The sequence below is a fragment of the Muntiacus reevesi genome, chromosome 7, assembly GCF_963930625.1.
Source record: "Muntiacus reevesi chromosome 7, mMunRee1.1, whole genome shotgun sequence".
NCBI classification, from domain to species: Eukaryota; Metazoa; Chordata; class Mammalia; order Artiodactyla; family Cervidae; genus Muntiacus; species Muntiacus reevesi.
The window spans coordinates 39,759,736-39,785,263 of record NC_089255.1 but is presented as its reverse complement, the minus strand read 5'-3'; the positions used below and the strand labels follow the sequence as shown (position 1 = coordinate 39,785,263).

The 25,528-nt window shown below is 37.3% G+C and overlaps 1 pseudogene; it reads left to right on the top strand.

The window, feature by feature from the left end:
- The first annotated feature begins 18,211 nt into the window (after positions 1–18,211).
- On the top strand, positions 18,212–19,322 carry LOC136172617 (chromodomain Y-like protein pseudogene; annotated as a pseudogene).
- Positions 19,323–25,528: the final 6,206 nt, after the last annotated feature.

The window sequence follows — 25,528 nt, the reverse complement described above, 5'->3', positions numbered from 1 at the left end:
TGCTCTGCATGTAAATTACTTTGGCCACTTATTTGCTTTTAAATTCTGTTTTAGTTTATCACATGTTAACTAGGAAATCCCTAGTAATACCATATACCAGATAGGGTTGTTATACATATTAGAATGAATTTTATATGTACATCCACTGGGAATAGAGGAGGTCAAAATGATAAACTGAGAGGCTAGTTACAATAGATTACCATAATCTAGACAAGGTGTCAGTTATAAGTGGGAATACTAATGATAGGTATGATGAAAAGCAGTTGAAAACATGTTATATATTGAATTTAGAACCAAGAAGATTTTCTAAGGGATCAGATAAGAAGATATGATAAAAATATAAAACTAAGGATGATAGTTTTGACTATCATCAGGTTTTGACCTGAGTTTGACCAGGTTTTGACCTGAGTATTTAGAGAATAGAATTTTTATGTACACAATTTTATTAATTGTGAATAATTTAAAAAATGGATTTAGTATCTTGACCGGAAACAAAAATTGTATTATATAGATAGAAATGATGGGAAGATGTTATCTTTATTTAGGTTTCATAGATCTTAAATCTAACTGGTAGAGAAAAATTTGAAAAGAGAAAATGATAGAGAAAGTCATAATTTAAGTAATGAGAAAGCATAAATATCAAGTTTATAGTGACAATTTTCATCAAAATATTTTGTGTTGCCTCTGACTTAATTTAGGAGCTCACTCTGCTAGAAATCATCAAGCATATGTAGAATTCTGCAGCCAAGAGAATTTAAAGAGACAGTTATGTACTCATGAAGATACATAACAGAAAAAGAGAAAACAAATAAACAGACTGAGTGTGATCTGGCCAAATGTGAGAAGAAGGGAATAAATAGAATCACTGAATTCTAGAACCAGAGGAATTACATCTCTCTTATTCAGTTCCACCATTTGACAGGGAGATATTCTCACCATAGGTAAGCGACCTGCCCAAAGTCAGTTAGCTGCTGAATAGTACAAGAAGATACTTAAATATTGTATCAATATCCATACTAGGCATTTTATGCAATGAACTGCATTAATATGCATAACTAAAATTAAGGACGAGGAGGCAGGGTAGTGTGGAATATGTTTTTTGGAAATATATCAATGGATTAAATTTCATCTGATAAATAGGCCCAAATTTCTAAAAAAAATAAGTCCTATTAGATTAAAAAATTTAAACCACACGACTAGGGGGCCGAGGAGAAGCTCATTATATGTAAACCCTAACAATTCTATAGTTTTTTATGGAAACAATAAAATAATAAGCTAAATAAATATTTGTAAGATTCGTGTTTCCAGACCTTAACTATACAATTTACATATCTTCTACTCAGATAAACTGAAAACTTTGAGGTAGAACTTACAGTTTGTACTAAACTATATATATTTTATTCATGGTTACTGTAGTTCTTAATCTGCTACCTATATGTGCATGTGTGTAATATTATTTATAAATAGCCAGAATTATCAAGTAACTTCCAACTCAGACTGTACTAGGTATTTATTATCTCTTTGAATCCTGGTGATAACTCAATTCTCAATTAACATTCCACCAACTTTTATAGATAAAGAAGCTAAAATAATTTAAGAAGGTAAATTACATGATTTGTCTAAGGGTACATAATTTACCTAATTTATATAATTAGAAAGGCCACATAATTCTCTCGTCCCCGCCATGTGTAAACATATATGAAAGTAAAAGTTAAAGTCGTTTAGTTGTGTCCAACTCTGTGACCCCATGGACCCTGCCAGGCCCCTCTGTCCATGGAATTCTCCAGGCCAGAATACTGGGGTGGGTAGCCGGTATTCTCCAGGGGATCTTCCCAACCTAGGGATTGAAAACAGGTGTCCCACATTGCAGGCAGATTCTTTACCTACTGAGCCACTAGGGAAGACTGTATACATATATGCATGCACACATAGACACTGGAAAATGAAATGGCAACCCACTTCAGTATTCTTGCCTGGAAAATCCCATGAACGGAGGAACTTGGAGGGTTACAGTCCATGGGGTCGCAAAGAATCAAACATGACTGAGTGACCGACACTTTCACATAGACATATATATTGTTCATCTAGATAGGTAGATAGATAATTTTCCATCTAAAAAATCTGATTTAATTTTTATTAATTAAAAAAAAGACCAAACTGTATGCCTTTGTCTTATAGTTCACATTAGTTAAGTGATTCTCAATTTCAGCTATATATTAGCATCACTTTTTCTTAGCCCATTCTGGATACTATAGCATGGTACTGTAGACTGCTTGACTTATAAATAACAGAAATTTATTTCTCACATTTTTGGAGACTGGGAAGTCCCAGATCAAGGAGCCAGTAGATTCAGTGTCTGGTGATGGCCTGTCTCCTGATTCACAGGTGGCTGTCTTCTTGCTGTGTTCTTAAATGGTGAAAAGTGCAAGGGAATTTTCTGAGAATCTCTTTATAAGGGCACAATGTCCATTCACAAAGCTCTATCTTCATGATCTGAGTATCTTTCAAAGTCTGCACCTCTGAATACCATCACATTAGGGATTAGATTTCAACACATCAATTTTGTGGGGGGTAGGTCACAAATATACTGTCTGCAGCACATCAGATTAATTTTTGAAAACTGGATGCCTAGAGAATACCTTAGACTAATTAAAATCTTTTTATAGAGTAGGACTTGAACATAATTAATTTTTAAATCTCTCCAGTTAATTTTAATATTTACCTAATGCTGAGAACCACTCTTACAGATTAAGTGCATAGATTAGTTTACCAATTCACAAAATAACTTTTAAAATACAGCTTTAGAAGTTCTTTAAGGGGAAAGGGGAAAAAAAAAATCCTGTAAGTGTAAATAGTAAGTGTATTGATGAAAATCAAACAAGCAAGTTTTTTGTGTGGTTTCTTCATTTTGGCAAAAACAATGTTGAAGGACCTGGGTACTGAGGGAGAAACACGGGAGCATGATTCAACAGTTGTCATTTTTAAGAGATATGAAAGGGGTAAAAGAAGGAAGGACCATAAAACAGAGGCTTGGTAAAGGAGGCAAGACGCAAATAGATGTATGAGATGTCAACCAGAAATTGAGTTTGGGTTAATTGTGGGTGTAGCAGTGGACATATATTCATATGAAACAGTATACTTCCTTATTAGTGGTGACTTTATAAAAATTAAAAGACTACTACTTACTAGTTATGTGATAGGATAGCAAATCTAATAATATATCACCTACATGGGCTTCCCTGATGGCTCAGTGGTAAAGAATCTGCCTACAATGCAAGAGACACAGGAGAGGTGGGTTTGATCCCTAGGTCAGGAAGATGCCCTGGAGAAAGAAATGGCAGCTCATTCCAGTATTCTTGCCTGGAAAATCCCATGGACAGAGGCTACAGTCCATGGGGTCGCAAAGAGCTGGACATGACTAAGCACACGTGGATTCATTATTCATTCATCATCTATACAGACACACTTTCCAGCTTACTCCTGGATTATAAGTGAATTTAAATCATCTGTGAAATAAAAGTATAAGCAGCATCTGAAAAGGGGACATTGTTTATATCGATGACAGTGAGATCATTGTTACACTGCTAGTGTCATTCCAACACAAGAGCTAAACTATTCCTTGACAAGTACCTAAAACATCTCAAGTAAATGTGTGAAGAGCTTTTCTTCCATACATAATTTACTGCAGTCATTGCTAGAATAAACGGCCTATGAGAGTACAAGTTGATACATAGTTAATGGAAGTAATCCTGTTCAATTTCATTTAACAAAATATCCAGCTGACTCAGTAATTCAAATGCAAACTCCCCAACTCAGGAAAGCCTTGGTCATCCACTATACTCCCTGATGAACTTAAAGTTAAATACCATTGAATAAAAAACATGGAATACAGGAGTTTATGTACAGTCATTTGTTCTGTTGAGAGATAAAATGTGAGTAATCTTGCCACAATAACAATATATATAAGTATGTACACTGCAAGTTATTAATCTTTTTTTTTCTGAAATGACTTTAAAAATCAATGTAGAAACTGCTAAACTGGAATAATTAGGAAAATACTGAGAAAAATATTAAGAAGTTTCTTTGGGTTTTCAGACATTTTTGCAGTCATACCAAACTGTTATATGAAAATAATTATATCAGCTTCTGCATTAATTTTAATATTTCAAGATTGAAATATTCAATTTTCACTCATTTTTCAAATTGAAACATACCTTCAAAAACCACAATCAAAAAACATTTTATATGTGTCAATATATAATAACATGTACACTGGAACTGAATAATTATATAGATGATTAGTAGGTGGTAGGAATCAGGTTTCTCAAAGTTGAGCTTGGAAATTATTATTGTAGGCAACCAGGGTGAGGTAGCTAGAGTAATCCATCTATTTGAGAGAGAAACATCAGTCCACATTTATGTGTGTACTATAAATTTTTATTGTTACTATAGATATAGTATATAGTATATACACAGGTTAGACTTCCCTAGTGGCTCAGATGGTAAAGCGTCTGTCTACAATGTGGGAGACCCGAGTTCAATCCTTGGGTGGGGAGAATCTCCTGGAGAAGGAAATGGCAACCTACGCCAGTATTCTTGCCTTGAAAATCTCATGGATGGAGGAGCCTGATAGGCTACAGTCAATGTGGTTGCAAAGAGTCGGACATGACTGAGCGACTTCACTTACTTACTTCACTTATATACATAGATTAGTGTAAACATATATCATTAACTGAAAGGGCCTGAAAAGAAAAACACTTCAGCAGTTACAACATGCAGTTCTCAGATTTTTGTTTCTAACATCATTCTCTAGCAAAAGGGGTAGGGCATATGCCAGATGAGCCCAAAGCTTCTTACTGGAAGTACTCAAAGCAACAACAATAACAACAACAAAAAGAACCTCACAAAACCGTAATAGTACGTCAAAGAATAACAGTAACCAGTGAAAAGAACTACCTAGAGCCCAAAGCTGATACAATTTGAACAAAATAAAGTAGCATTTGAAACTGAAAGTATACTCTAAATGTCAATGATTTAATAGTGATAAGAATAAATGACCAAATGTGTTGTAAAGGAAAGGAGAAAAATCTCTCATTCAGAAGAATTTCAAATAATTTGGGTAGATATTCTACCCTCAAGGAAAAAATGACAACTCTGAAATGGCAACGCACCCTAGTATTCTTGCATAGGAAATCTTATGGACAGAGTCTGAGCTTTGAAGGCTACAGTGCGTGGGATCACAGAGTTGGACATGACTTACTGACTGAGCACACACGGAGTGATGTTCCTCCAAAGAGTACTAGACTGGAGTGACTTACTGTGGAGTAAGTAAGCAAGTAAGTATAAAAATATATATATGTCTCAGACTAATTCCAACAATGGGATCTCTTTCGACCTGAATATGGCAATTAACTTAATCTAACTAATATTTATAGGCTATTCCACTAACAACAGCAGAATAAACATTCTTCTTATGTTTACATAGTACATTTATCAAGATAGAACACATTCTGGGATATAAACATATATTGTAAAAAATTGAAATGGAAATTTAAAATCAAAGTTTAAAATGTATGTTCTCAGACCACAAGTACATTAACCTGGGAATTAATCACAGATAGTTTGCATATCCCCAAATATCTGTAGACTAAACAGCATACTTCAACACACAGGTAAAGGAAAAATCCTCAAAATATATTTTAAAAATATTCTGATTTGAATAAAAATGAAAATAGAGTTAAGCATAATTTCTGGGATGCAGTTTAAAGCAGTGCTTAGAGACATTTATAAATGCATATATAGAAAACAAGAAAGTTCTAAAATCAGTAACCTAAGATTCTTATGCAGAAAATGGAAAAAGAAAAGCAAATTAATCCTAAAAGAAGCAGATAAAAAGAAACAATAAAAACTGTTGCAGAAAGCTGTGGAATTGAAAACATGAAATGATAGCAAAAATCAATTAAATAAAAAACTGGTGGGATTTCTCTAATGGCCCAGTGGTCAAGAGTCTGCCTGCCAATACAGGGGACACAAGTTTGATCCCTAGTCCAGGAACATGCTGCAGATCAACTAAACCCATACACCAAAACTACAGAAGACCACGTACTCTAGACTCATGCTCCACAAGAGACGTCACCTTAATGAGAAATCTGAACACCACAACTAGAGAGCAGCTCCCATTTGCCACAACTAGAGAAAGCCCAGGCGCAACAATGAAGACCCAGTACAGCCAAAAATAAATAAATAAATAATACAAACTTTTTTTTAAAAAAAGCAAAACTGGTTCTTTGAAAAATCAATATAACTGATAGTTTTCTAGCCAGGTTGTGATATTGTCATTAGTAGTAAGATATATATTTCATCTCTTCTGTTTCTATTTCATCTCTTCTGTTTCTGGCAAAAGCTCCCAAAACTGCTGAAAATGATAAAGATGTGCTTTCTTATGTTAATGAGGTGACTTTTGTATAGCATCAGAGGCTGTGGTTCATTGCCAGGGTAACCACACACAGCAGGAGAGGGTTGTAGCTTTCAGTCCCACCTTTCAACTTCTGAGGAGAGGAGAGAGAGGCTGGATGTTAAAAGGATTGCCAGTGGTTGATGATTTAACCAATTATGCCTGTGTTTTGAAACCTCCATGAAACCCCAAACGGTGGGGTTTGAAGAGCTTCCCTTTGATGAACATGTGAAGATGTGGGGAGAGTGGTGTTAGAAGAGAGCATGGAATTCTGGCACTATCTCCGCATACTGTGTCCTGTGTGTCTCTTCCATCTGGCTGTTCCTGAGTTATATCCTTTTATAGCAAGTCAGTAATCTAGTAAGTAAAATGTTCTGAGTTGCTGCATTCTATTAATAGCAAATTAACTGAACTCAAGGAGGAGGTCATGAAAACCTCTTATCTATGCACATTTCTTCAGAAGCACTGGTAACAACATAGACTCCTCACTGGCATTTGAAATCCAAGGAAGGTGTTCACTGGCATTTGAAATCCAAGGGAGGAGGGGTGTTGGTATTTCCAGTAGCAACAACCAGTTGGTTAGAAACACAGATGATATTATGAGCTTGTTACTAGCTTCTGAACTATGTTGTGGGAGGAAGGAGTGGGATGGGATGGTGGTGGAAAAAGCCTTGTAGGACTGATCCCTCAACCTGTGAATGTAATTCCATCTCTGATTAGGTACCATGAGGACTGAGCTGAATTGTCAGACACCCAGCTAGTCTCACAAGCAATGTGTGTTGGTGTGGGAAAGCACTCCTACTTTATACACACATTGAATTTGAATGCAGAAACCAAAATAGAGGCTAATACAGAAAGAAAGAAGACATAAATTACCAGTATAACAACATGAAAGAATCATCATTATACTGACCCCATGGACATTAAGAAGATCTTAAAAAAAAATACTATGAACAACTCTATCCCTACAAACATAGCTAAAATGGAACAATTCTCTGAAGTATGTATCACTGTTTAAGAAATATGGATGATATATAAGAGTTTTGAGAGTGAGCCACAAAATATTAATCTGGATATTATTGCTTAATCCAGGTAAGAAATGCTGTGGTTATTTGTGGAAGGATAAGTAGAAATTAATAAACACACACACATACACAAAGAAATTAATAAACCAAAGAAGTGGACGTGGAGATCTGAAGAAGAGGGAATCATCTATTCCAACGGTGTTACACGTTCACATTTCTGGTCTCTTCATTCTCTTTATCATACCATTTACTACATAATCTTTGTTGTTGTTCACTTAGTCATGTCCGACTCTTTGTGACCCCATGGACTGAAGCACACCAGGCTTCCCTGTCCTTCACTATCTTTTGAGTTTGCTCAAACTCATGTCCATTGAGTCAATGATGCCATCCATCCATCTCATCCTCTGTCGCCCCCTTCTACCCTTACCCTCAATCTTTCCCAGCATCAGGGTTTTTTCTAATGAGCTGGCTCTTCACATTAGGTGGCCAAAGGATTGTAGCTTCAGCTTCAGGATCAGCCCTTCCAATGAACATTCAAGACTAACTTCCTTCAGCATTGACAGGTTTGATCTCCTTGCAGTCCAAGGGTTTCTCAAGAGGGAGTCTTTTCCAACACCACAGTTCAAAAACATTAATTCTTCAGCACTCAGCTTTCTTTACAGTCCAACTCTCACATCCATACATGACTACTAGAAAAACCATAGCTCTGACTATATGGACCTTGTTGACAAAGTGATGTCTCTGCTTTTCAAGATGCTGTCTAGGTTTGTTATATCTTTTCTTCCAAGGAGCATGTGTCTTTTAATTTCATGGCTGTAGTCACCATCCTCAGTGATTTTGAAGCCCAAGAAAATAAAGCCTGTCACTGTTTCCACTGTTTCCCCATCTATTTGCCATAAAGTGATGGGACCAGATGCCATGATCTTCTTCTTCTTCTTCTTTTTTTTTCTTTTTTTTGATCTTCATGCTTTGAATGTTGAGTTTTAAGCCAGCTTTTTCACTCTCTTCTTACCTTTCATCAAGAGGCTCTTTAGTTCCTCTTCATTTTCTGAAGTAAAGGTTGTGTAATCTGCATATGTGAGCTTATTGTTATTTCTCCCTGCAGTCTTGATTCCAGCTCAGCATTTTGATGATGTACTCTGCATAGAAGTTAAATAACCAAGGTGACAATATATAGCCCTGATGTTCTCCTTTCTCAATTTGGAACCAGTGCATTGTCCCATGTCCAGTTCTAACTGTTGTTTTGTAATCCTTTGGTGATTCAAGATTCAATGAGTATAATACGATTCTTTCTAAAGAAATATGACTAGCTTCTGCATAGTTGCCTTGCAGTTTACAATTCAAAAATATTCTAACATTTTAGTGTTGGTTAATATAGTCAAATCTATGATTTTTGTGTCATCATGGTATTAAAAAGTGGTGATTCTCATTTTTTGGTGTATTCCTTTTAAATGTTAAAATGTACTATTTATCTAAATGCCTGCTAGATGGTTTGCTGTTACTTAAAATGAAAAAATACTCTCATTCAAATCTGTTTTGCTTTATGATCTCATTTATTGTTAATGGCAACATAAACTTCTGAAATTGTGGTTTTACTCATTCCTCCCCTTCACACTGTATTAAATCAATCACTAAGTACAGATTCTGGTTCCAAAGGATCATAATAATTGCCACCTTCTGAAATTTTCTGTAACTTCATTTCTTTATCCCAAGTCTTATTTGTATTGTTGACTAAAAATCTCTTTCTGGATACATTGATTCTCCAAACACAGTGGAAGTCACTGCATCCTGAACTTATTCAATATTGACTGTAAGGTGAAGGAAGAAGCCATATGAAAAGGAAAGTGGTGGACTGCAGAAGCTGAAAAAAGGCAAGAGTATGGAATCTACCTTAGAACTTCCATAAAGGAACACAGTTCTTACAACACTTTGAATTTCACCCTGGTAGACCTCTGTCAAACGTCTGACCTACAGAACTGTAGGATGACAAATTTGTATCATTAGGGTATTTATTTTCATAAAGTGTTCTTTGAAGATATTAAGGACATGACACACAGATCCCCTCAGTTAAATTAAAGAGAATGTCAGAAATTTAAGGACATTTTCCCTCAGCAAAAGGAAAATTTTCCTAGCAAAAGACAAAAACAGAGATGAGCTAATCTAGGAAATATTTGTGAAGGAGCTTCTTGTCTCAGTAAACACTGGGACATACACGGGAGCACTGTGGAAAAGTCTAGAAAGTTTTATTCTTCAAAATGCTTTAGTTATTTTCATGGTAATTCTTTTCATATTTATGTTTCAAGTTTCAGGGATAAGCCTATGGCAAGGTTCCTAAATGTTTGGTCCAAGGGCCCCAAGTATCATCTGTCTGTCTAAAATTAAGCAGAAAATTAATATTTGTGATAAGTGAATATTCATTCACTATATTGTACACAAAATTATGAAAAATATATGTTGATGAGTTGTAAGGTCTAAATGTCATTTGCACTCATCAAATAAAAATCTTAGCTTCTTCTGGCTCAGATGACAGAATAAAGCAAAAGTAACTGTGATGGATATAAATGAGAAACAGATCCACAATTATTGTTCACTAAAATCTTAGTCCTCCTGAAGACAGGTGACTTTGAGCAATCTGGATAAACCTTTTTAGGTCGATAACATTTTGTTCTTTGACTGCCTTTCAGGAAAATAAAGGTGTGTGATCACAAGAACAATCAGAGAGTCAGATCGTTTGTCAGAGCCTCTGGTTCTCCAGCAGGTAATGCAGTCAGCAGTAATGATGTCAGCATCTTGACCTGGAGCAAAAGACAATGTTCATCCACGTGTGTTAGTGTGAAGCTCAACCTGGTGATGTGAAAGATTTTCCCCATGAAAGCTGTCCTGAAATGGCTCCACATTATGTACAGGCCTTGGGAAAAATTCCCCTGGGCTAACTGGTGTTTTAATCTGTTGACAGCATTTTCATTTTCTCTTTCTAAAGAACCTCTGAAGGAGGTCCTGTGGAGAGAAAAAAACAGGTCAAGAGGAAATTAAAAGTGAAAATCTTGCTTTCTCCCAACTAGGATTAATCTGTTAATTAAGCCAACCCAGAAAAATGTAAGCAAATTTTAATTTGCAATCTGCTAAAAGCTTGCTATCAAATAAATTGATTAGTAGTAATCATAATCAAAAGCTCTGGATTAGTAGTTAATTTGTGGAATCAATTAATAGGAACATTTATCAAATAATTTTGTCTCCAAAGAATAACAGATTCATTGCCCTGTGTTCCTGAAGATAAGAGATTCAGAACTGTGGGAAATGCGGTGATTCCTGGGGATATGGCCCTGATGTGAGTTTGTTTTTTCTTGATTTGTTTCAAAAAGGTACTCTTGAATATTCTGATTTAATTTTTCCTTTTAATAAGCATAATATTAAAGGGTGATGCATAAAATTATCAGCCAGAAATATTTCATATTAATTTATTAATGTGTTCTGTCAGACTGTTGTCCTGGATGTTTGGAACTCTTCCACTTAAGGCTGTATATATATTTTTCCAAAATTATAAAATTAGAAGTGGTTCAAGGCTCAATTATCTGTAGTTAATCCCCAAATGAACTATCTCTCTAATTTAGAATTCAGTGTTTGCTTGAAGTTCCCCTTCCCCATCAATATAAGTCTCATTGCTGTTGTTCGGTTGCCAAGTCGTGTCCGACTCTTTGCGACCCTGTGGATGGCAGCGCAGCAGGCTCCTGCTTTTTGCTGTCTCAGGGAGTTTGCTCACATTTGTGTCCATTGAGTCAGTGATGCTAACAATCTTAATTTATAGGACTTTTAAAATAAATATTGGGTGTGTTACTGAAGGACTGCTTTTAAAGGAAGTTCCTTAAGGGAAAATTTTAAAATAATGTTAAAAATACATTTTGTAAATCAGTCATTTCCTTAAGTCAATTATCATCCAAATTTACACCATGGATATTATCATACATTAAGAGAGAAGATAGAGCCCTAAAGAAAAATATAACCAAATAAATAATTATCTTTTATTTTTAAACTTCAGAATAATTTGTTTATGCTCTTTTCTAAAAAGAAAATATATCATCTCAGCATATTTTCTATTATTCATTTATTTTCTTCAAAGATAATTTGAAACAGTGCTTAGAAGAAGGATCAGTTATATTTGATTATATTTGGGCCAAAAAATTTTTTAAATTATACTTAATGTGTTATAAAGCAACATAAGAAATATGGTATTTCTTTTTAATACCAAACTACTCTTTCATTTGGAATATACTTTTACAGTATGATGTCTGAAAATTCTTATCACACTTTTAGCTTTCTCTATTGTGTACATAAAATATTTCACAGTATTGCCAAAATGCAATTGCTTATTAAGCCAGAAGGGAAACGTTTAAAAAAAAAAAACCTGACCCTTTAATCATCATCAATTCATTTGGCCTACATAATCCTTAGTCTCATATTTAAACATGGTTATGGCTCAAAAATGACCAATCAGAATTACTACTGAAAAGGAACAGAAGGACTTGATCATCTAAAGTCAAGTTCTGCTCATTTTAAGAGAAAATGTATATAAACAAATCTGGAAAAGTTAGCAGTGGCCACAGGATTGAAAAAGGTCAGTTTTCATTTCAAGCCCAAAGGGCAACGACAAAGATTGTTCAAACTACTGTGTAGTTGTGCTCATTTCACATGCTAGCAAGGTTACGTTCAAAATCCTTCAAGCTAGGCTTCAAGAGCACGTGAACTGAGAACTTCCAGATGTACAAACTGGGCTTAGAAAAGGCAGAGGAACCAGAGATCAAATTGCCAGCATTTGTGGGATCATAGAGAAAGCAAGGGAAATCCAGAAAAACATCTACTTCTGCTTCATTGACTACACTAAAGCCTTTGACTCTGTGGAACACAATACACTGTGGAAAATTCTTAAAGAGATGGGAATACCAATATTCATTGGAAGGACTGATGCTAAAGTTGAAGGTCCAATACTTTGGCCACCTGGTGCAAAGAGCCAACTCATTGGAAAAGACCCTGATGCTGGGAATGATTGAAGGCAGGAAGAGAAGGGAATGACAGAGGATTAGATGGTTTGATGGCATTACCAAGTCAATGGATGTGAGTTTGAGCAAACTCCAGGAGAGGGTGACAGACAGGGAAGCCTGAAGTGCTGCAGTTGATGAAATCACAAGAGTTGGACATGACTGAGTGACTGAACAACAATAAAATATACAGATGTGAGAGTTGAACCATAAAGAAGGCTGAGGACCAAAGAATTAATGCTTTCAATCTGTGGTGTTGGAGAAGACTCTCAAGAGCCCCTTGGACTTCAAGGAGATCAAATCAGTCAATCCTAAATGAAATCAACCCTGAATATTGGTTGGAACGACTGATTCTGAAGCTGAAGCTCCAATACTTTAGCCATCTGATACAAAAAACCAATTTTTTTTGGAAGAGACCCTAATGATGGCAAAGAATGAAGGCAGAATGAAAAGAGGGTGGTAGAGGATAAGGTGGTTAGATACACATGAATACAGATGAATTTGAGCAAACTCTGGGAAACAGTGAAGGACAGAGGAGCCTGGCATGCTGCCTCCCATGAGGCCACACAGAGCTGGACGCAACTTAGGAACTGAACAACAACTTGCTGTACTCCTCTGTGGATTGATGATTTTTCACAGTGGCATTCCTTGATTCCCTTCTCTTTATCTTCTGTATGTCTAAGCTTTGCTTTGGGGTTTCTCTGTGTTGAGGGAGATAACTGAGAAGATGATGACAGCTGGTTGACCCATGAGCTGGACCCAGGTAATAAGAGGATCTTCACTCTTCCCTGTCCTTGAAATGTGCAGCTTCCCTGTGTCTCCCATTCCCAGGAGCTGCCCCAAGGATATGGGCTTGGAGTAGAAATATGTTGTAAAGACCACCTGGATGGTATATGTGACTGAACGCAGTAAACACTTCTACATAAACATTTAAGATTTGCTAGGTAGGTACAAAAATCCACTAATCCTTAAGCTTCCCCAAAAAAGCCTCATAAGTAATTTTCTTGCCTATTAAATCTGCCACCTATCAATCTGGAATAGTCTGCCTCTTTCTTGTGTCTCTTTTGACCTCCTTGACTTTGGAAGCTGGTTTCAGATTACATTCTGGAAGTTCTCAAGGGGATTGCAAACTGATACTAGCAGATGAAAAGAGTAGCTTAAAGTGATTAACATAACAATAACCATAAGCTGGAGGAATGAAAGAACAGACTGTCTAAAAATGGTGAAAATAAACGAAAACTTATTTGAAGACACAGAAAAGCAACCAAACCAACTGGGCTAATAATTGTTTTGAATGCTGCAGTGTTCTCACTTTTGGGGTTCCATTTAAAAGGTCACAGATAGACTTGGGATTTTAAGAGTGTACATACAATTTTCAAGTGTTTTCTACATAATTTTTTCTCCAGGGAAACTTATCTAAAACATTTCTTTTCATCCTGAACTTAAGTGTGCATTAAAGTGCACACTGACATAACTAATAAGCCACTCACTACTCATACAAATCTATTGCTTGGGCAGTCAGGATATCAGGTAGTATAAAATTGTTTTATGGGGGATTTATTGTACTAAAGATGAAAGTTTATGCAGTATCTCTAAAATTATTTATGAAAAATGAATTTACGTGTCACTTTGTGCCTGCCAAGATTTTCCAGCTTTTACAACCAAAGTGCAATCAAAACGACCCAGAAATGCCCAGAAAATGTTCATTAAAATTGATTTTTCTGTCCAGTTTCATTGCCAGTGAAAATGTATGAAATACATATATTTCATTTAGAGAGCCAGTTTTCTTCCCCTGTAGTACAATGTCCTTAATAATAAGCTTTTTTAATAAGAGAATGTCTCTAAAACTGGACAAGGCAAAGGAATTCTAATTTTTCACAGAAATTAGGCAAACATCTTTTATACAAATGGAGAGAAACATCTGAAGTTTCAGTCTGTAAGTTCTAATGTTTCAAGAATGTGGAGTATATTCTTATGCCCAATAATTGCATTATTTTTATTGAATTTAAAGATAGTCAAAAGTGAAGATGTAAGCAGGAAGGGCTAATTTTGAATTTACACTGGTTCTACTACTGTGGCTTTAATCCTTATCTTGCCATGTTTATAGGCATACACTGAGCCTGCCTCAGTGAGAAACTATTTGGTTTCTCCCTGAGGAAATAAACTACCCTGGTGGCTCAGTTGTTTAAGAGTCTGTCTACAATGCAGGAGACCCAGGTTTGATCCCCTGGAGAAGGAAATGGCAACCCACTACAGGAGGGCTATAGTCCATGGGATCGTAAAGAGTCAGACACAACTGAGCAACTAAATATTTCACTTTCATGGAGAAAACATGACCCCACCCACTTGTGAAGAAATGTGACATTCTTGAACTCTTTTTGTGGTAAGTGGCTCAGAGCCTGGTGACCCTAGTCTGCTGCTTATCAGCTCAGCCCAGAAATACATAATGGGGTGGTCAGAATCACAGATAAATGTGACATCTTTGTTTATATGCAAGGCTCTTCTGTCCATGGAATTTTCCGGGCCGGAATACTGGAGTGGGTAGCCATTCCCTTCTTCAAGGGACCTTCCCAACCCAGAGATCAAACCCAGGTCTCCTGCACTGCAGGGGGGTTCTTTATCTTCTGAGCCACCAGGGAAGCCCCATTCCATCTAACACCACCTGTGAAATGACTGTAAGAAAGTGAAATTAACATATCTCACTACCTGAGGCTTGACATTCTAGGAAATATTTGCAGCAGTTAAATCATCTTTTTAATTGTAACTGGAGAAGGGAATGGTAAACCACTTCAATATTCTTGCCTTGAGAATCCCACGAACAGTATGAAAAGGCAAAAAGATAGAATACTGAAAGATGAACTCCCCAGGTGGGTAGGTGCCCAATATACTACTGGAGAAGAGTGGAGAAAGAGCCGCAGAAAGAATGAAGAGGCTGAACCAAAGAGAAACAATATCCAATTTTGGATGTGTCTGGTGGTAGAAATAAAATAGAATGTGGTAAAGAATAATACTGCACAGGAACCTGGAAAGTTAGGTCCATGATTCAAGGTAAACTGTAAGTGATAAAACAGGAGATGACAAGAGTGAACATAGACATTTTGGAATCAGTGAACTAAAATGGATCAAAATGATCTAATTCAATTCAGAAGACCATTATATCTACTACTGGGGGCAAGAATTCTTTAGAAGAAATAGAATAGTCCTCATAGTCAACAAAAATGTCAAAATGCAGTACTTGGGTGAAATCTCAAAAATGAAAGAATGACCTCTGTTCATTTCTAAGGCAAGCCATTCAATATTACAGTAATCCAAGCCTACACCCCTACCAGTAATGCTGAAGAAGCTGAGCGGTTCTATGAAGACCTACAAGAACTTCTAGAACTAACACCCAAAAAAGATGTCCTTTTCATTATAGGGGACTGGAATGCAAAAGTAGGAAATCAAGATACATGGAGTAACCGGCAAGTTTGGCCTTGAAGTACAAAATGAAGCAGGACAAAGACTGATGGAGTTTTGCCCAGAAAACACACTGGTCGTAGTAAATATTCTCTATCAACAACACAAGAAAAGACTCTACACATGGACATCACCAGATGATCAATACCGAAATCAGACTGATTATATTCTTTGCAGTCAAAGATGGAAAGCTCTATACAGTCAGCAAAAACAAGACTGGGAGCTGACTGTGGCTCAGATCATGAATTCCTTATTACCGAATTCAGACATAAATAAAAGAAAGTAGGGAAAACCACTAGGCCATTCAGGTATGACCTAAATCAAATCCTTTACAATTACACAGTGGAAATGACAAATAGATTCAAGGGATTAGATCTGATAGACCAAGTGCCTAAGGAACTATGGATGGAGGCTCGTAACATTCAACAAGAGGCAATGATCAAAACCATCCCCAAGAAAAAGAAAGGCAAAAAGTTTCTCTGAGGAGGCCTTACAAATAGCTGAGAAAAGAAGAGAATCTAAAGGCAAAGGAGAAAAGGAAAGATATACCCATCTGAATGCAGAGTTCCAAAGAATAACAAGAAAAGATATGATAGCCTTCCTTAGTGAACAATGCAAAGAAAGAGAGGAAAACAATAGAATGGGAAAGACTAGAGATCTCTTCAAGAAACTTAGAGATACAAAGGGAACATTTCATGCAAATGTGGGCACAATATAGGACAGAAATGGTATGAACCTAACAGAAGCAGAAGATATTATGAAGAGGTGGCAAGAATACACAGAAGAAATACAGAAAAGATCTTCACGACACAGATAACCATGATTGTGTGATCACTCACCTAGAGCAGACATCTTGGAGTGCGAAGGCAAATGGGCCTTAGGAAGCATCACTACAAACAAATTTAGTGGAGATGATGGAATTTCAGCTGAGCTATTTCAAATTCCAAAAGATGATGCTGTGAAAGTGCTGCACTCAAAATGCCAGCAAATTTGGAAAATTCATCAGTGGCCACAGTACTGGAAAAGGTCAGTTTTCATTCCAATCCAAAGAAAGGCAATACAAAAGAATGTTCAAACTACCGCACAATTGCACTCATTTCACATGCTAGTAAAGTACTGCTCAAACTTCTCCAAGCTAGGCTTCAACAGTAGTTAACCAAGCACTTCCAGATGTTCAAGTTGGTTTTAGAAAAGGTAGAGGAACCAGAGATCAAGTTGACAATATCTGTTGGATCATAGGAAAAGCAAGGGAATCCAGAAAAAAACATCTGCTTCATTGATTATATTAAAGCCTTTGGCTGTGTGGATCACAACAAATGTCGGAAATTCTTAAAGAGATAGGAATACCAAAATACATTACTTGCCTCCTGAGAAACTTGTACGCAGGTCAAGAAGCAAGAGCTAGAACTGAACATGGAACAATGGACTAGTTCAAAATTGGGAAAGCAGCACATCAGGGCTGTATATTGTCACCCTGCTTATTTAACTTATATGCAGAGTACATCATGTGAAACGCTGGGCTGGATGAAGCACAAGCTGGAATCAAGATTGCTGGAAGAAATACCAAAAACCTCAGATATGCAGATGACACCACCCTTATGGCAGAAAGTTAAGAGGAACTAAAGAGTCTCTTGATGAAGGTGAAAGAGGAGAGCAAAAATGCTGGGTTAAAACTCAACACATAAAGCAAAAATCATGGCATCTGGTCCCATCACTTCATGGCAAACAGATGGAGAAACTATGGAAACAGTGAGAGACTTTATTTTCTTGGGCTCTAAAATCACTGCAGATGGTGACTGCAGCCATGAAATTAAAAGATGCTTGCTCCTTGGAAGAAAAACTATGACCAACCTAGATAGCATATTAAAAAGCAGAGACATTACATTCCCAACAAAGTTCTGTCTTGTCAAAGCTATGGTTTTACCAGTAGTCATGTACAGATGAGAGAGTTGAACCATGAAGAAGGCTGAGCATCAAAGAATTGATGCTTCTGAACTGTGGTGTTGGAGAAGACTCTTGAGAGTCCCTTGGACTGCAAGGAGATCAAACCAGTCAATCCTATAGGAAATCAACCTTGAATATTCACTGGAAGGACTGACACTGAAGCTTAAGATCCAATACTTTGGTCACCAATGTGAAAAACCAACTCATTGGAGAAGACCCTGATGCTGGGAAAGTTTTAATGGAGGAGGAGAAGGGGACAACAGAGGACGATCGTTGGATGCATCAACAACTCAATGGACATGACTATGCGCAAGCTTGGGGTGATGGTGAAGGACACAGTCGCCTGGTATGCTGCAGTCCATGGGTCACAAAGAGTCAGACACAACAGAGCAACTGAACAACAACAACCAAATGGTCTTTTTAGTTTGCCTCCTCACCTCCCCCACCTCTGATATATTAAAGAATCTGACATCCAGGCCCTGACAAGATGGTTATTTTTAGGGGCTAGTATGCCATCTTCTTGGTTAGCCCGCTCCCGAATGAAATCCCTTCATGATTCTCATGCAGGGAGAAAGACAACTGTGACTCCATGCTGGAAACTGTTTCTTTGACTGACTTTTCATTTCTTTTATTATTATAATCATACTCAATGTGTTGCCTGGAAGACCCTGACCCTCTGCTTAACCTTTTATCAGCTGATGGCAAGATGGTTTGTCTGTGCCAACCTGTGAACAGAGGAGATTAACACACCTCTTCCAAAGGCTGGCCATTCCCTTGGAGATGTTTTGCAAGACTGAAGACCCTTTCACTTTAGTTCCCCGCTGCATCCCCCTCTCTATTCTGCTTTTTGATTTTAGTTCTTCATTGCTTCTTTCTCTCAGATCTGTAAAAGAATCTGGCATTCAGAACACCTTCATCCAGTTCGAGAAGCCTATTGTCGTAGCTGTGAATGGTCCGGCCATTGGGCTAGGAGCATCCATCCTGCCTCTCTGTGATGTGGTCTGGGCCAACGAAAAGGCATGGTTCCAGAAGCCCTATACCATCTTCAGACAGAGTCCAGACGACTGTTCCACTGTCATGTTCCCCAAGATTATGGGAGAAGCATCTGCCAATGAAATGCTGCTCAGAGGGCGGAAGTTAACGGCACAGGAGGCGTGCAGCAAAGGGCTGGTCTCCCAGGTGTTCTGGCCTGGGACCTTCACCCAGGAAGTCATGGTTCGCATCGAGGAGCTCGCCTCTTGCAAGCCTGTCGTGCTGGAGGAGTCCAAGGCCCTTGTGCGCTGCAACATGAGGCTGGAGCTGGAGCGGGCCAACGAGCGGGAGTGTTAGGTGCTCAAGAAGATATGGGGCTCTGCGCAGGGCATGGACCCCTTGCTCAAGTACCTGAAGAGCAAGATCGACGAGTTCTGACTGTCCGGCCGCCCGACCTCACCAGGGCACGCTGCGCCGGACCTCACGGCCTGGACCAGGCTAGTACAGAGCTCCCTCTGGGAAGCAGGACTTGAGACAGACAAGCTATTTATTGCCAAGGAGTTCTGAAGTACTGTAACTTTAAAATAACTACAAAACTAAACAAAACAAAACAAAAAGAATCTGGCATTCAGACCCCAATAAGATCGTTATTTTGAGGCATTACTCTGCCATGTTCTTGGTCTGCTAGCTCCCCAATTAAAGTCTCTTCCTTTCTTGACACCTCATCTCTTGGATTCATTGGCCTATCTTGGGGCAAGCAGAGTGAACTTAGACTCGGTAACAAAGACAGTCATAAATTTCATATATTAACTAAAGCTGGATGAAAAACTATAGTGGTAGAAGAAAGGAAAAAGATATTCCAATTGTCATATATGGGAGCTTAAATGTCACAGAGAAGGAAGAGCAAGAAGGAAAATAAGAATAGACATAAATTCAATCCACTTAAATTAATAATAATATTTTCATATTTTAAAACTTTGTATGTCCAGAGAAAGATGGGCTTTACAATTCCCATTTTACTTGTGAAAATCTCAATCAGCAAAGTAGGAATATCATAAAATTAGTGATTGCAAAATAAATAGCAATTTATTTTATACAATGTATAAATTCTTAGAAGTTATCCTAATCAGAGAGATTTAGCTTCCTTCTGATTTCCACTGCTATTTATCTACCTCAAACCAAACACAAGTATTACATAGTAACTATGTTAGATAATGTTTGCTAGATGTAAAGAAAAAATGCATATAAAATTGGTCTCATTACTGGATTCAACTATTTATATATTTCATATAAACTGATATTCTTTAAGCACAGTGGAACAGTCTCAAAAATGCTCTGTAGGTAAGGGTTATAATCTATAATGGCAGGAAGCTGAGAGAACACATAAGAATAGTAAGTGTTCATTTAACAAGAGAATTTGGCATATTTGATAAAGGGTTTAAAGGAAACAAGTTGCTTAATGTGTTTATATCCAGATATATAAAAGAATAACTTCCAACTGATCTATTATGAAATTCAGCTACAAAATGTAATGCCAGAATTCTGGGGGTTTTGTTTGTTTTTACTTACAAACACAATAGAATTTCTCTACTGTGTTCGCTCCAGGACAGCCTGTTTCCAAACTGAAAATAGTAACTCACTGCTATAGTTCACCAGTATCTTCAGCTTCATTCCACAGGCCTCTTGTTTAGAGATTCATCCATCCCCTGGCAGCTTGCTTCAGCAAAAAGCTTTCAAGATAGCGTGTCAGCCACAGAGCACAATAGGAAAAGCCAACATGGAGGTTTACAGAATTAACAAGAGCAGCTATCTTCCTTGACAGATTGCTCTGTTTAATTATAGCTGTTAGGAACTGAGTCAGCTGCTTGAACAACAGGGAAAATCAGAGGGCCATTAAGATGGTCTGTTAATTTTCTGTCATGAGTAGCTGTATATCCCTGACCTGCACTTGCAGTATGGTAGAACCCTTCTCAAATCAGTGGCCCGACAACTCCTACAGTACTTGGTTTTTTAATCTCTGCAGTAACTTAAGTGATAAGAAAATTGTGGTGATTTTGGATACACATTTACGCAGTTAAAATTCACCAGATGTTCCAATTCACCAAAATTCACCATTTTGTTCCAAAATGGATCTGAAAATATTTTTTAGAGAAAAAAAAAAAAGAATAACAATTCAATACATCACCTTCTATTAAAATTATTACTCATTCCCACATGTAACAAATAAAGGGTACATTTTATTCATTCCTTGTCCCATCTTTTTTCTTTGAAAGAACAAGTATCTTTAATAGATATTAAAACAAATGTTCTCTGCAAAAAAAAGAAAAGGAAAACCTCTATTCTCTGTCTTTCAAGTGGGACTAAAAATTAATTTTAAAAGTATCCATTCCATGTCAAGAAAAATTCTGGAGCTGAAATGATAGTACTTGGTAGCCATGCAGACTCCTAGAGGATGGCAACCAATTTATTCAATCTTTATGAACATCCTGCAGTGGCATTTCAACAGCACTAATCCTAACGCTCACTCTAAGTACTTTCAAGTTCTCCACAGCAATGTGGGAAAGGAACTAAAACTGCTGTTGACAATTCACTTTGTCCTGAAATATCTCAGGTTTTGAAATTCCCTGAGTATACAATTCTTAGTATCTTAACACCAGCTAAGGTCACTTTTATATAGGTTGAATTTGGACTGAGAGCTCTGTTCACAGATGCTAAGATGGGATAATTAGATTCACCAGAATTGAGAATTGAGTAGGGAGATATACATCAGTTTAAGGGAACTTTCTAATTTATGAGTCTGCCTGTAGGTAAGAAAATGCAATCCCTATAAATAAACTCTGTTTTCCCAGGAACAGGAAAGCATTTAAATAATAACTTGATAGGAGAAAAAGAGAAAATTAAGAGCCATAACACCACTGTGATGATCTCATTGTATCTGGGAGAAGAATAAGAAATGAAAAGTGATCTAGTTTCCTAGAATTCAATCGTGAATTAAGCAAAATAACATTTTATAATAAATAAAATCATAGCCATTATGGCTAAGGCTTCCTAAAGTGTAATATATACATTTCACTGAAACTCATTGAAACTGGATTGACCATGCATTTAAACAATCTCAAGTAAACATTCCACAACTCCATTTAAAAATAGGTCTAATTTGTTATTTATATCCCATACTTAATGATGACCTCCTCCTTACTGAAAATATCTCAAAAGTGAATTTTAATCATATTGCTTCCTTTTTTAAAAATATAGTCACAATGGAAATTATCTTCATATAGTTAACCATCTATGAACTGAAAGTAATAAATAACCCAAACACATGAATTCTAAACACCTGAAGAGGTATAGATGTTGAATAAAGATTTTTACATATGTCTTTAATTACTTTATGCAATTCCATGCTGTGAAGTTATTAAAAACTAAAATTTAGAATATTTTTAATGAAATACAGGGTTAAATCAAGATAAGAATGAGAAGAGATGAACTCAGATACTCTGAAGGTTTATCACTTTCTCCTCTCAGTAGAATAGCATGGAATTGTCTTAGGAAAACTGAGTTACCTCAGTAAAATGCAGGCTGGTACAAATGCCAATTTTCAGAAATTTTCTTTCTCTAGTAAGTCCACTTTCTCAACTATGAAGTTTCTAGTCTCCCAGGTGCTTCCTTCCCTGATGTTCCTATAAATATGCAGAATTTTATGAGGATTCATTCTGTCTTCTGGAGTTTTCTCCATGGTGTGTCCACTTCAACATTGTCTGGTTTAAGTATACCTCTCTGTATACTTAATAGAACATAATGTGTATTCTGTTCTTTTACTGTTTTAAATCTCCTCTAATAAACCCTGATCTCTTCAGTTCATTCAAAGATGAGCTCAATAAAGGACAGAAATGATATGGACCTAACAGAAGCAGAAGATATTAAGAAGAGGTGGCAAAAATACACAGAAGAACTATACAAAAAAGATCTTCATGACCCAGATAATCACAATGGTGTGATCACTCACCTAGAGCCAGACATTCTGGAATGTAAAGTCAAGTGGGCTTTAGGAAGCTTCACTATGAACAAAGCTCGTGGAGGTGATGGAACTCCAACTGAGCTATTTCAAGTTCTAAAAGATGATGCTGTGAAAGTGCTGCATCAATATGCCAGCAAATTTGGAAAACTCTGCAGTAGCCACAGTACTGGAAAAGGTCAGTTTTCATTTCAATCCCAAAGAAAGGCAATGACAAAGAACGCAAATTACCACAAAATTGCACTCATCTCACACGCTAGTAAAGTAATGCTCAAAATTCCCAAGCCAGGTTTCAACAGTACTTGAACTATGAGCTTCCAGGTGTTCAAGCTGGTTTTGAAAATGCAGAGGAACCAGAGATCAAAGTGCCAACATCTGCTGGATCATCGAAAAAGCAAGAGAGTTCCAGAAAAACATATATCTCTGCTTTATTGACTATGCCAAAGCCTTTGACTGTGTGGATCACAATAAACTGTGGAAAATTCTGAAAGAGATGGAAATACCAGACCATCTGACCTGCCTCTTGAGAAACCTGTATGCAGGTCAGGAAGCAATGCATTTGCATGCAGTCCAGTTAGAACTGGACATGGAACAACAGATTGGTTCCAAATAGGAAAAGAAGCACATCAAGGCTGTATATTGTCACCATGCTTACTTAACTTATATGCAGAGTACATCATGTGAAATGCTGAGCTGGATGAAGCACAAGCTGGAATCAAGATTTCTGGGAGAAATATCAATAACCTCAGATATGCAGATGACAACACCCTTATGGCAGAAAGTGAAGAACTAAAGAGTCTCTTGATGAAAGTGAAAGAGAATAGTGAAAAAGTTGGCTTAAAGCTCAACATTCAGAAAACTAAGATCATGGCATCTGGTCTCATCGCTTCATGGCAAATAGATGGGGACACAGTGGAAACAGTGGCAGACTTTATTTTGGGGGGCTCCAAAATCACTGTAGATGGTGACTGTAGCCATGAAATAAAAAGACGCTTACTTCTTGGAAGGAAAGTTATGACCAACCTAGATAGCATAAAAGCAGAGACATTACTTTGCCAACAAGGGTCCATTTAGTCAAGGCTATGGTTTTTTCAGTAGTCATGTATGATGTGAGAGTTGGACTGTAAAGAAAGCTGAGCACTGAAGAATTGATGCTTTTGAACTGTGGTGAGGAGAAGACTCTAGGATGGCAAAGAAATCCAACCAGTCCATCCTAAAGGAAATCAGTCCTGAATGCTCATTGGAAGGAATGATGCTGAAACTGAAACTCCAATACTTTGGCCACCTGATGCGAAGAACTGACTCATTTGAAAAACCCTGATGCTGGGAAAGATTGAAGGCAAGAGGAGAAGGGGACAACAGAGGATGAGATGGTGGAATGGCATCACCGACTCAATGGATATGAGTCTGAATAAACTCCGGCAGTTGGTAACAGACCGAGATGCCTGGTGTGCTGTAGTCCTTGGGGTTGCAAAGAGTTGGGCATTACTGAGCAACTGAACTGAACTCAACTGAATTAACCCTGATCCACCTTTACAGATTTTATTTTCTTGGGCTCCAAAATCACTACAGAAGGTAACTGCAGCCAGGAAACTGAAGGACACATGTTCCTTGGAAGGAAAGCTATGACAAACCTAGAAAGCATATTAAAAAGTAGAGACATCACTTTACCAAGAAACCTCCACATAGTCATATCTATGGTTTTCCAGTAGTCATGTATGGATGTGAGAGGTAGACCATTAAGAAGGCTGAGTGCCAAAGATTGATGCTTCTGAATTGTGGTGCTGAAGAAGACTCTTGAGAGACCCTTGACTGCAAAAAGATCAAACCAATTAATCCTAAAGGAAATCAACCCTGAATATTCATTGGAAGGACTGATGGTGAAATTGAAGCTTCAATACGTTGGCCACCTGATGTGAAAAACTGACTCACTGGAAAAGATTCTGATGCTGGGAAAGATTAAGGGCAAGAGGAGAAGAAGCTGACAGAGGAAAAGATGGTTGAATAGCATTACTGACTCAACGAACATGAGTTTGAGGAAACTCCAGGAGATAGTGAAGGACAAGGAAGCCTGGCCTATGCAGTCCATGGGACTGTTGGACACAACTTAGTGACTAAAGAACAGCAACCAGCATCATGACAGTTCTGTGGCCAACCATAAATGGTCCAAAAATGGGCAGTGGCCCAGTTCTTGGAAATCTCCTCCATTTCCTTGAAGTAATTGGAATAATCTTCTCACTCATTAACTTATGAAGTTACCCAGCCCATAAAAACTAACCATGCCATATTTTGGAGCTCTCTCACACTCTGCCTGTGGAGTCTGTTTCTCCCTAAATAAATCCACTTCTTACCTGTCGCTTCTTCTCTGAATTTTTTGGCAATGAAAGAAGAACCTCAAATTCACTGGGGACTTTGGTGCAATAAGAAAGGCATTTTACCTCTATGGCTTTCCACCCCAAATCCCATAATCCCTGAGTAATCATGAAAATACATCAGATAAATCCTAGTTTAAAACACCAGACCAGTACCCTTCAAAATGGTCAAGGTTATCAAGTCAAGAAAAGTTTGAGGAACTGTCAGTCAGTAAGAGAATAATTAAACATGGCAATGAAATGTAAGGTAATATTCT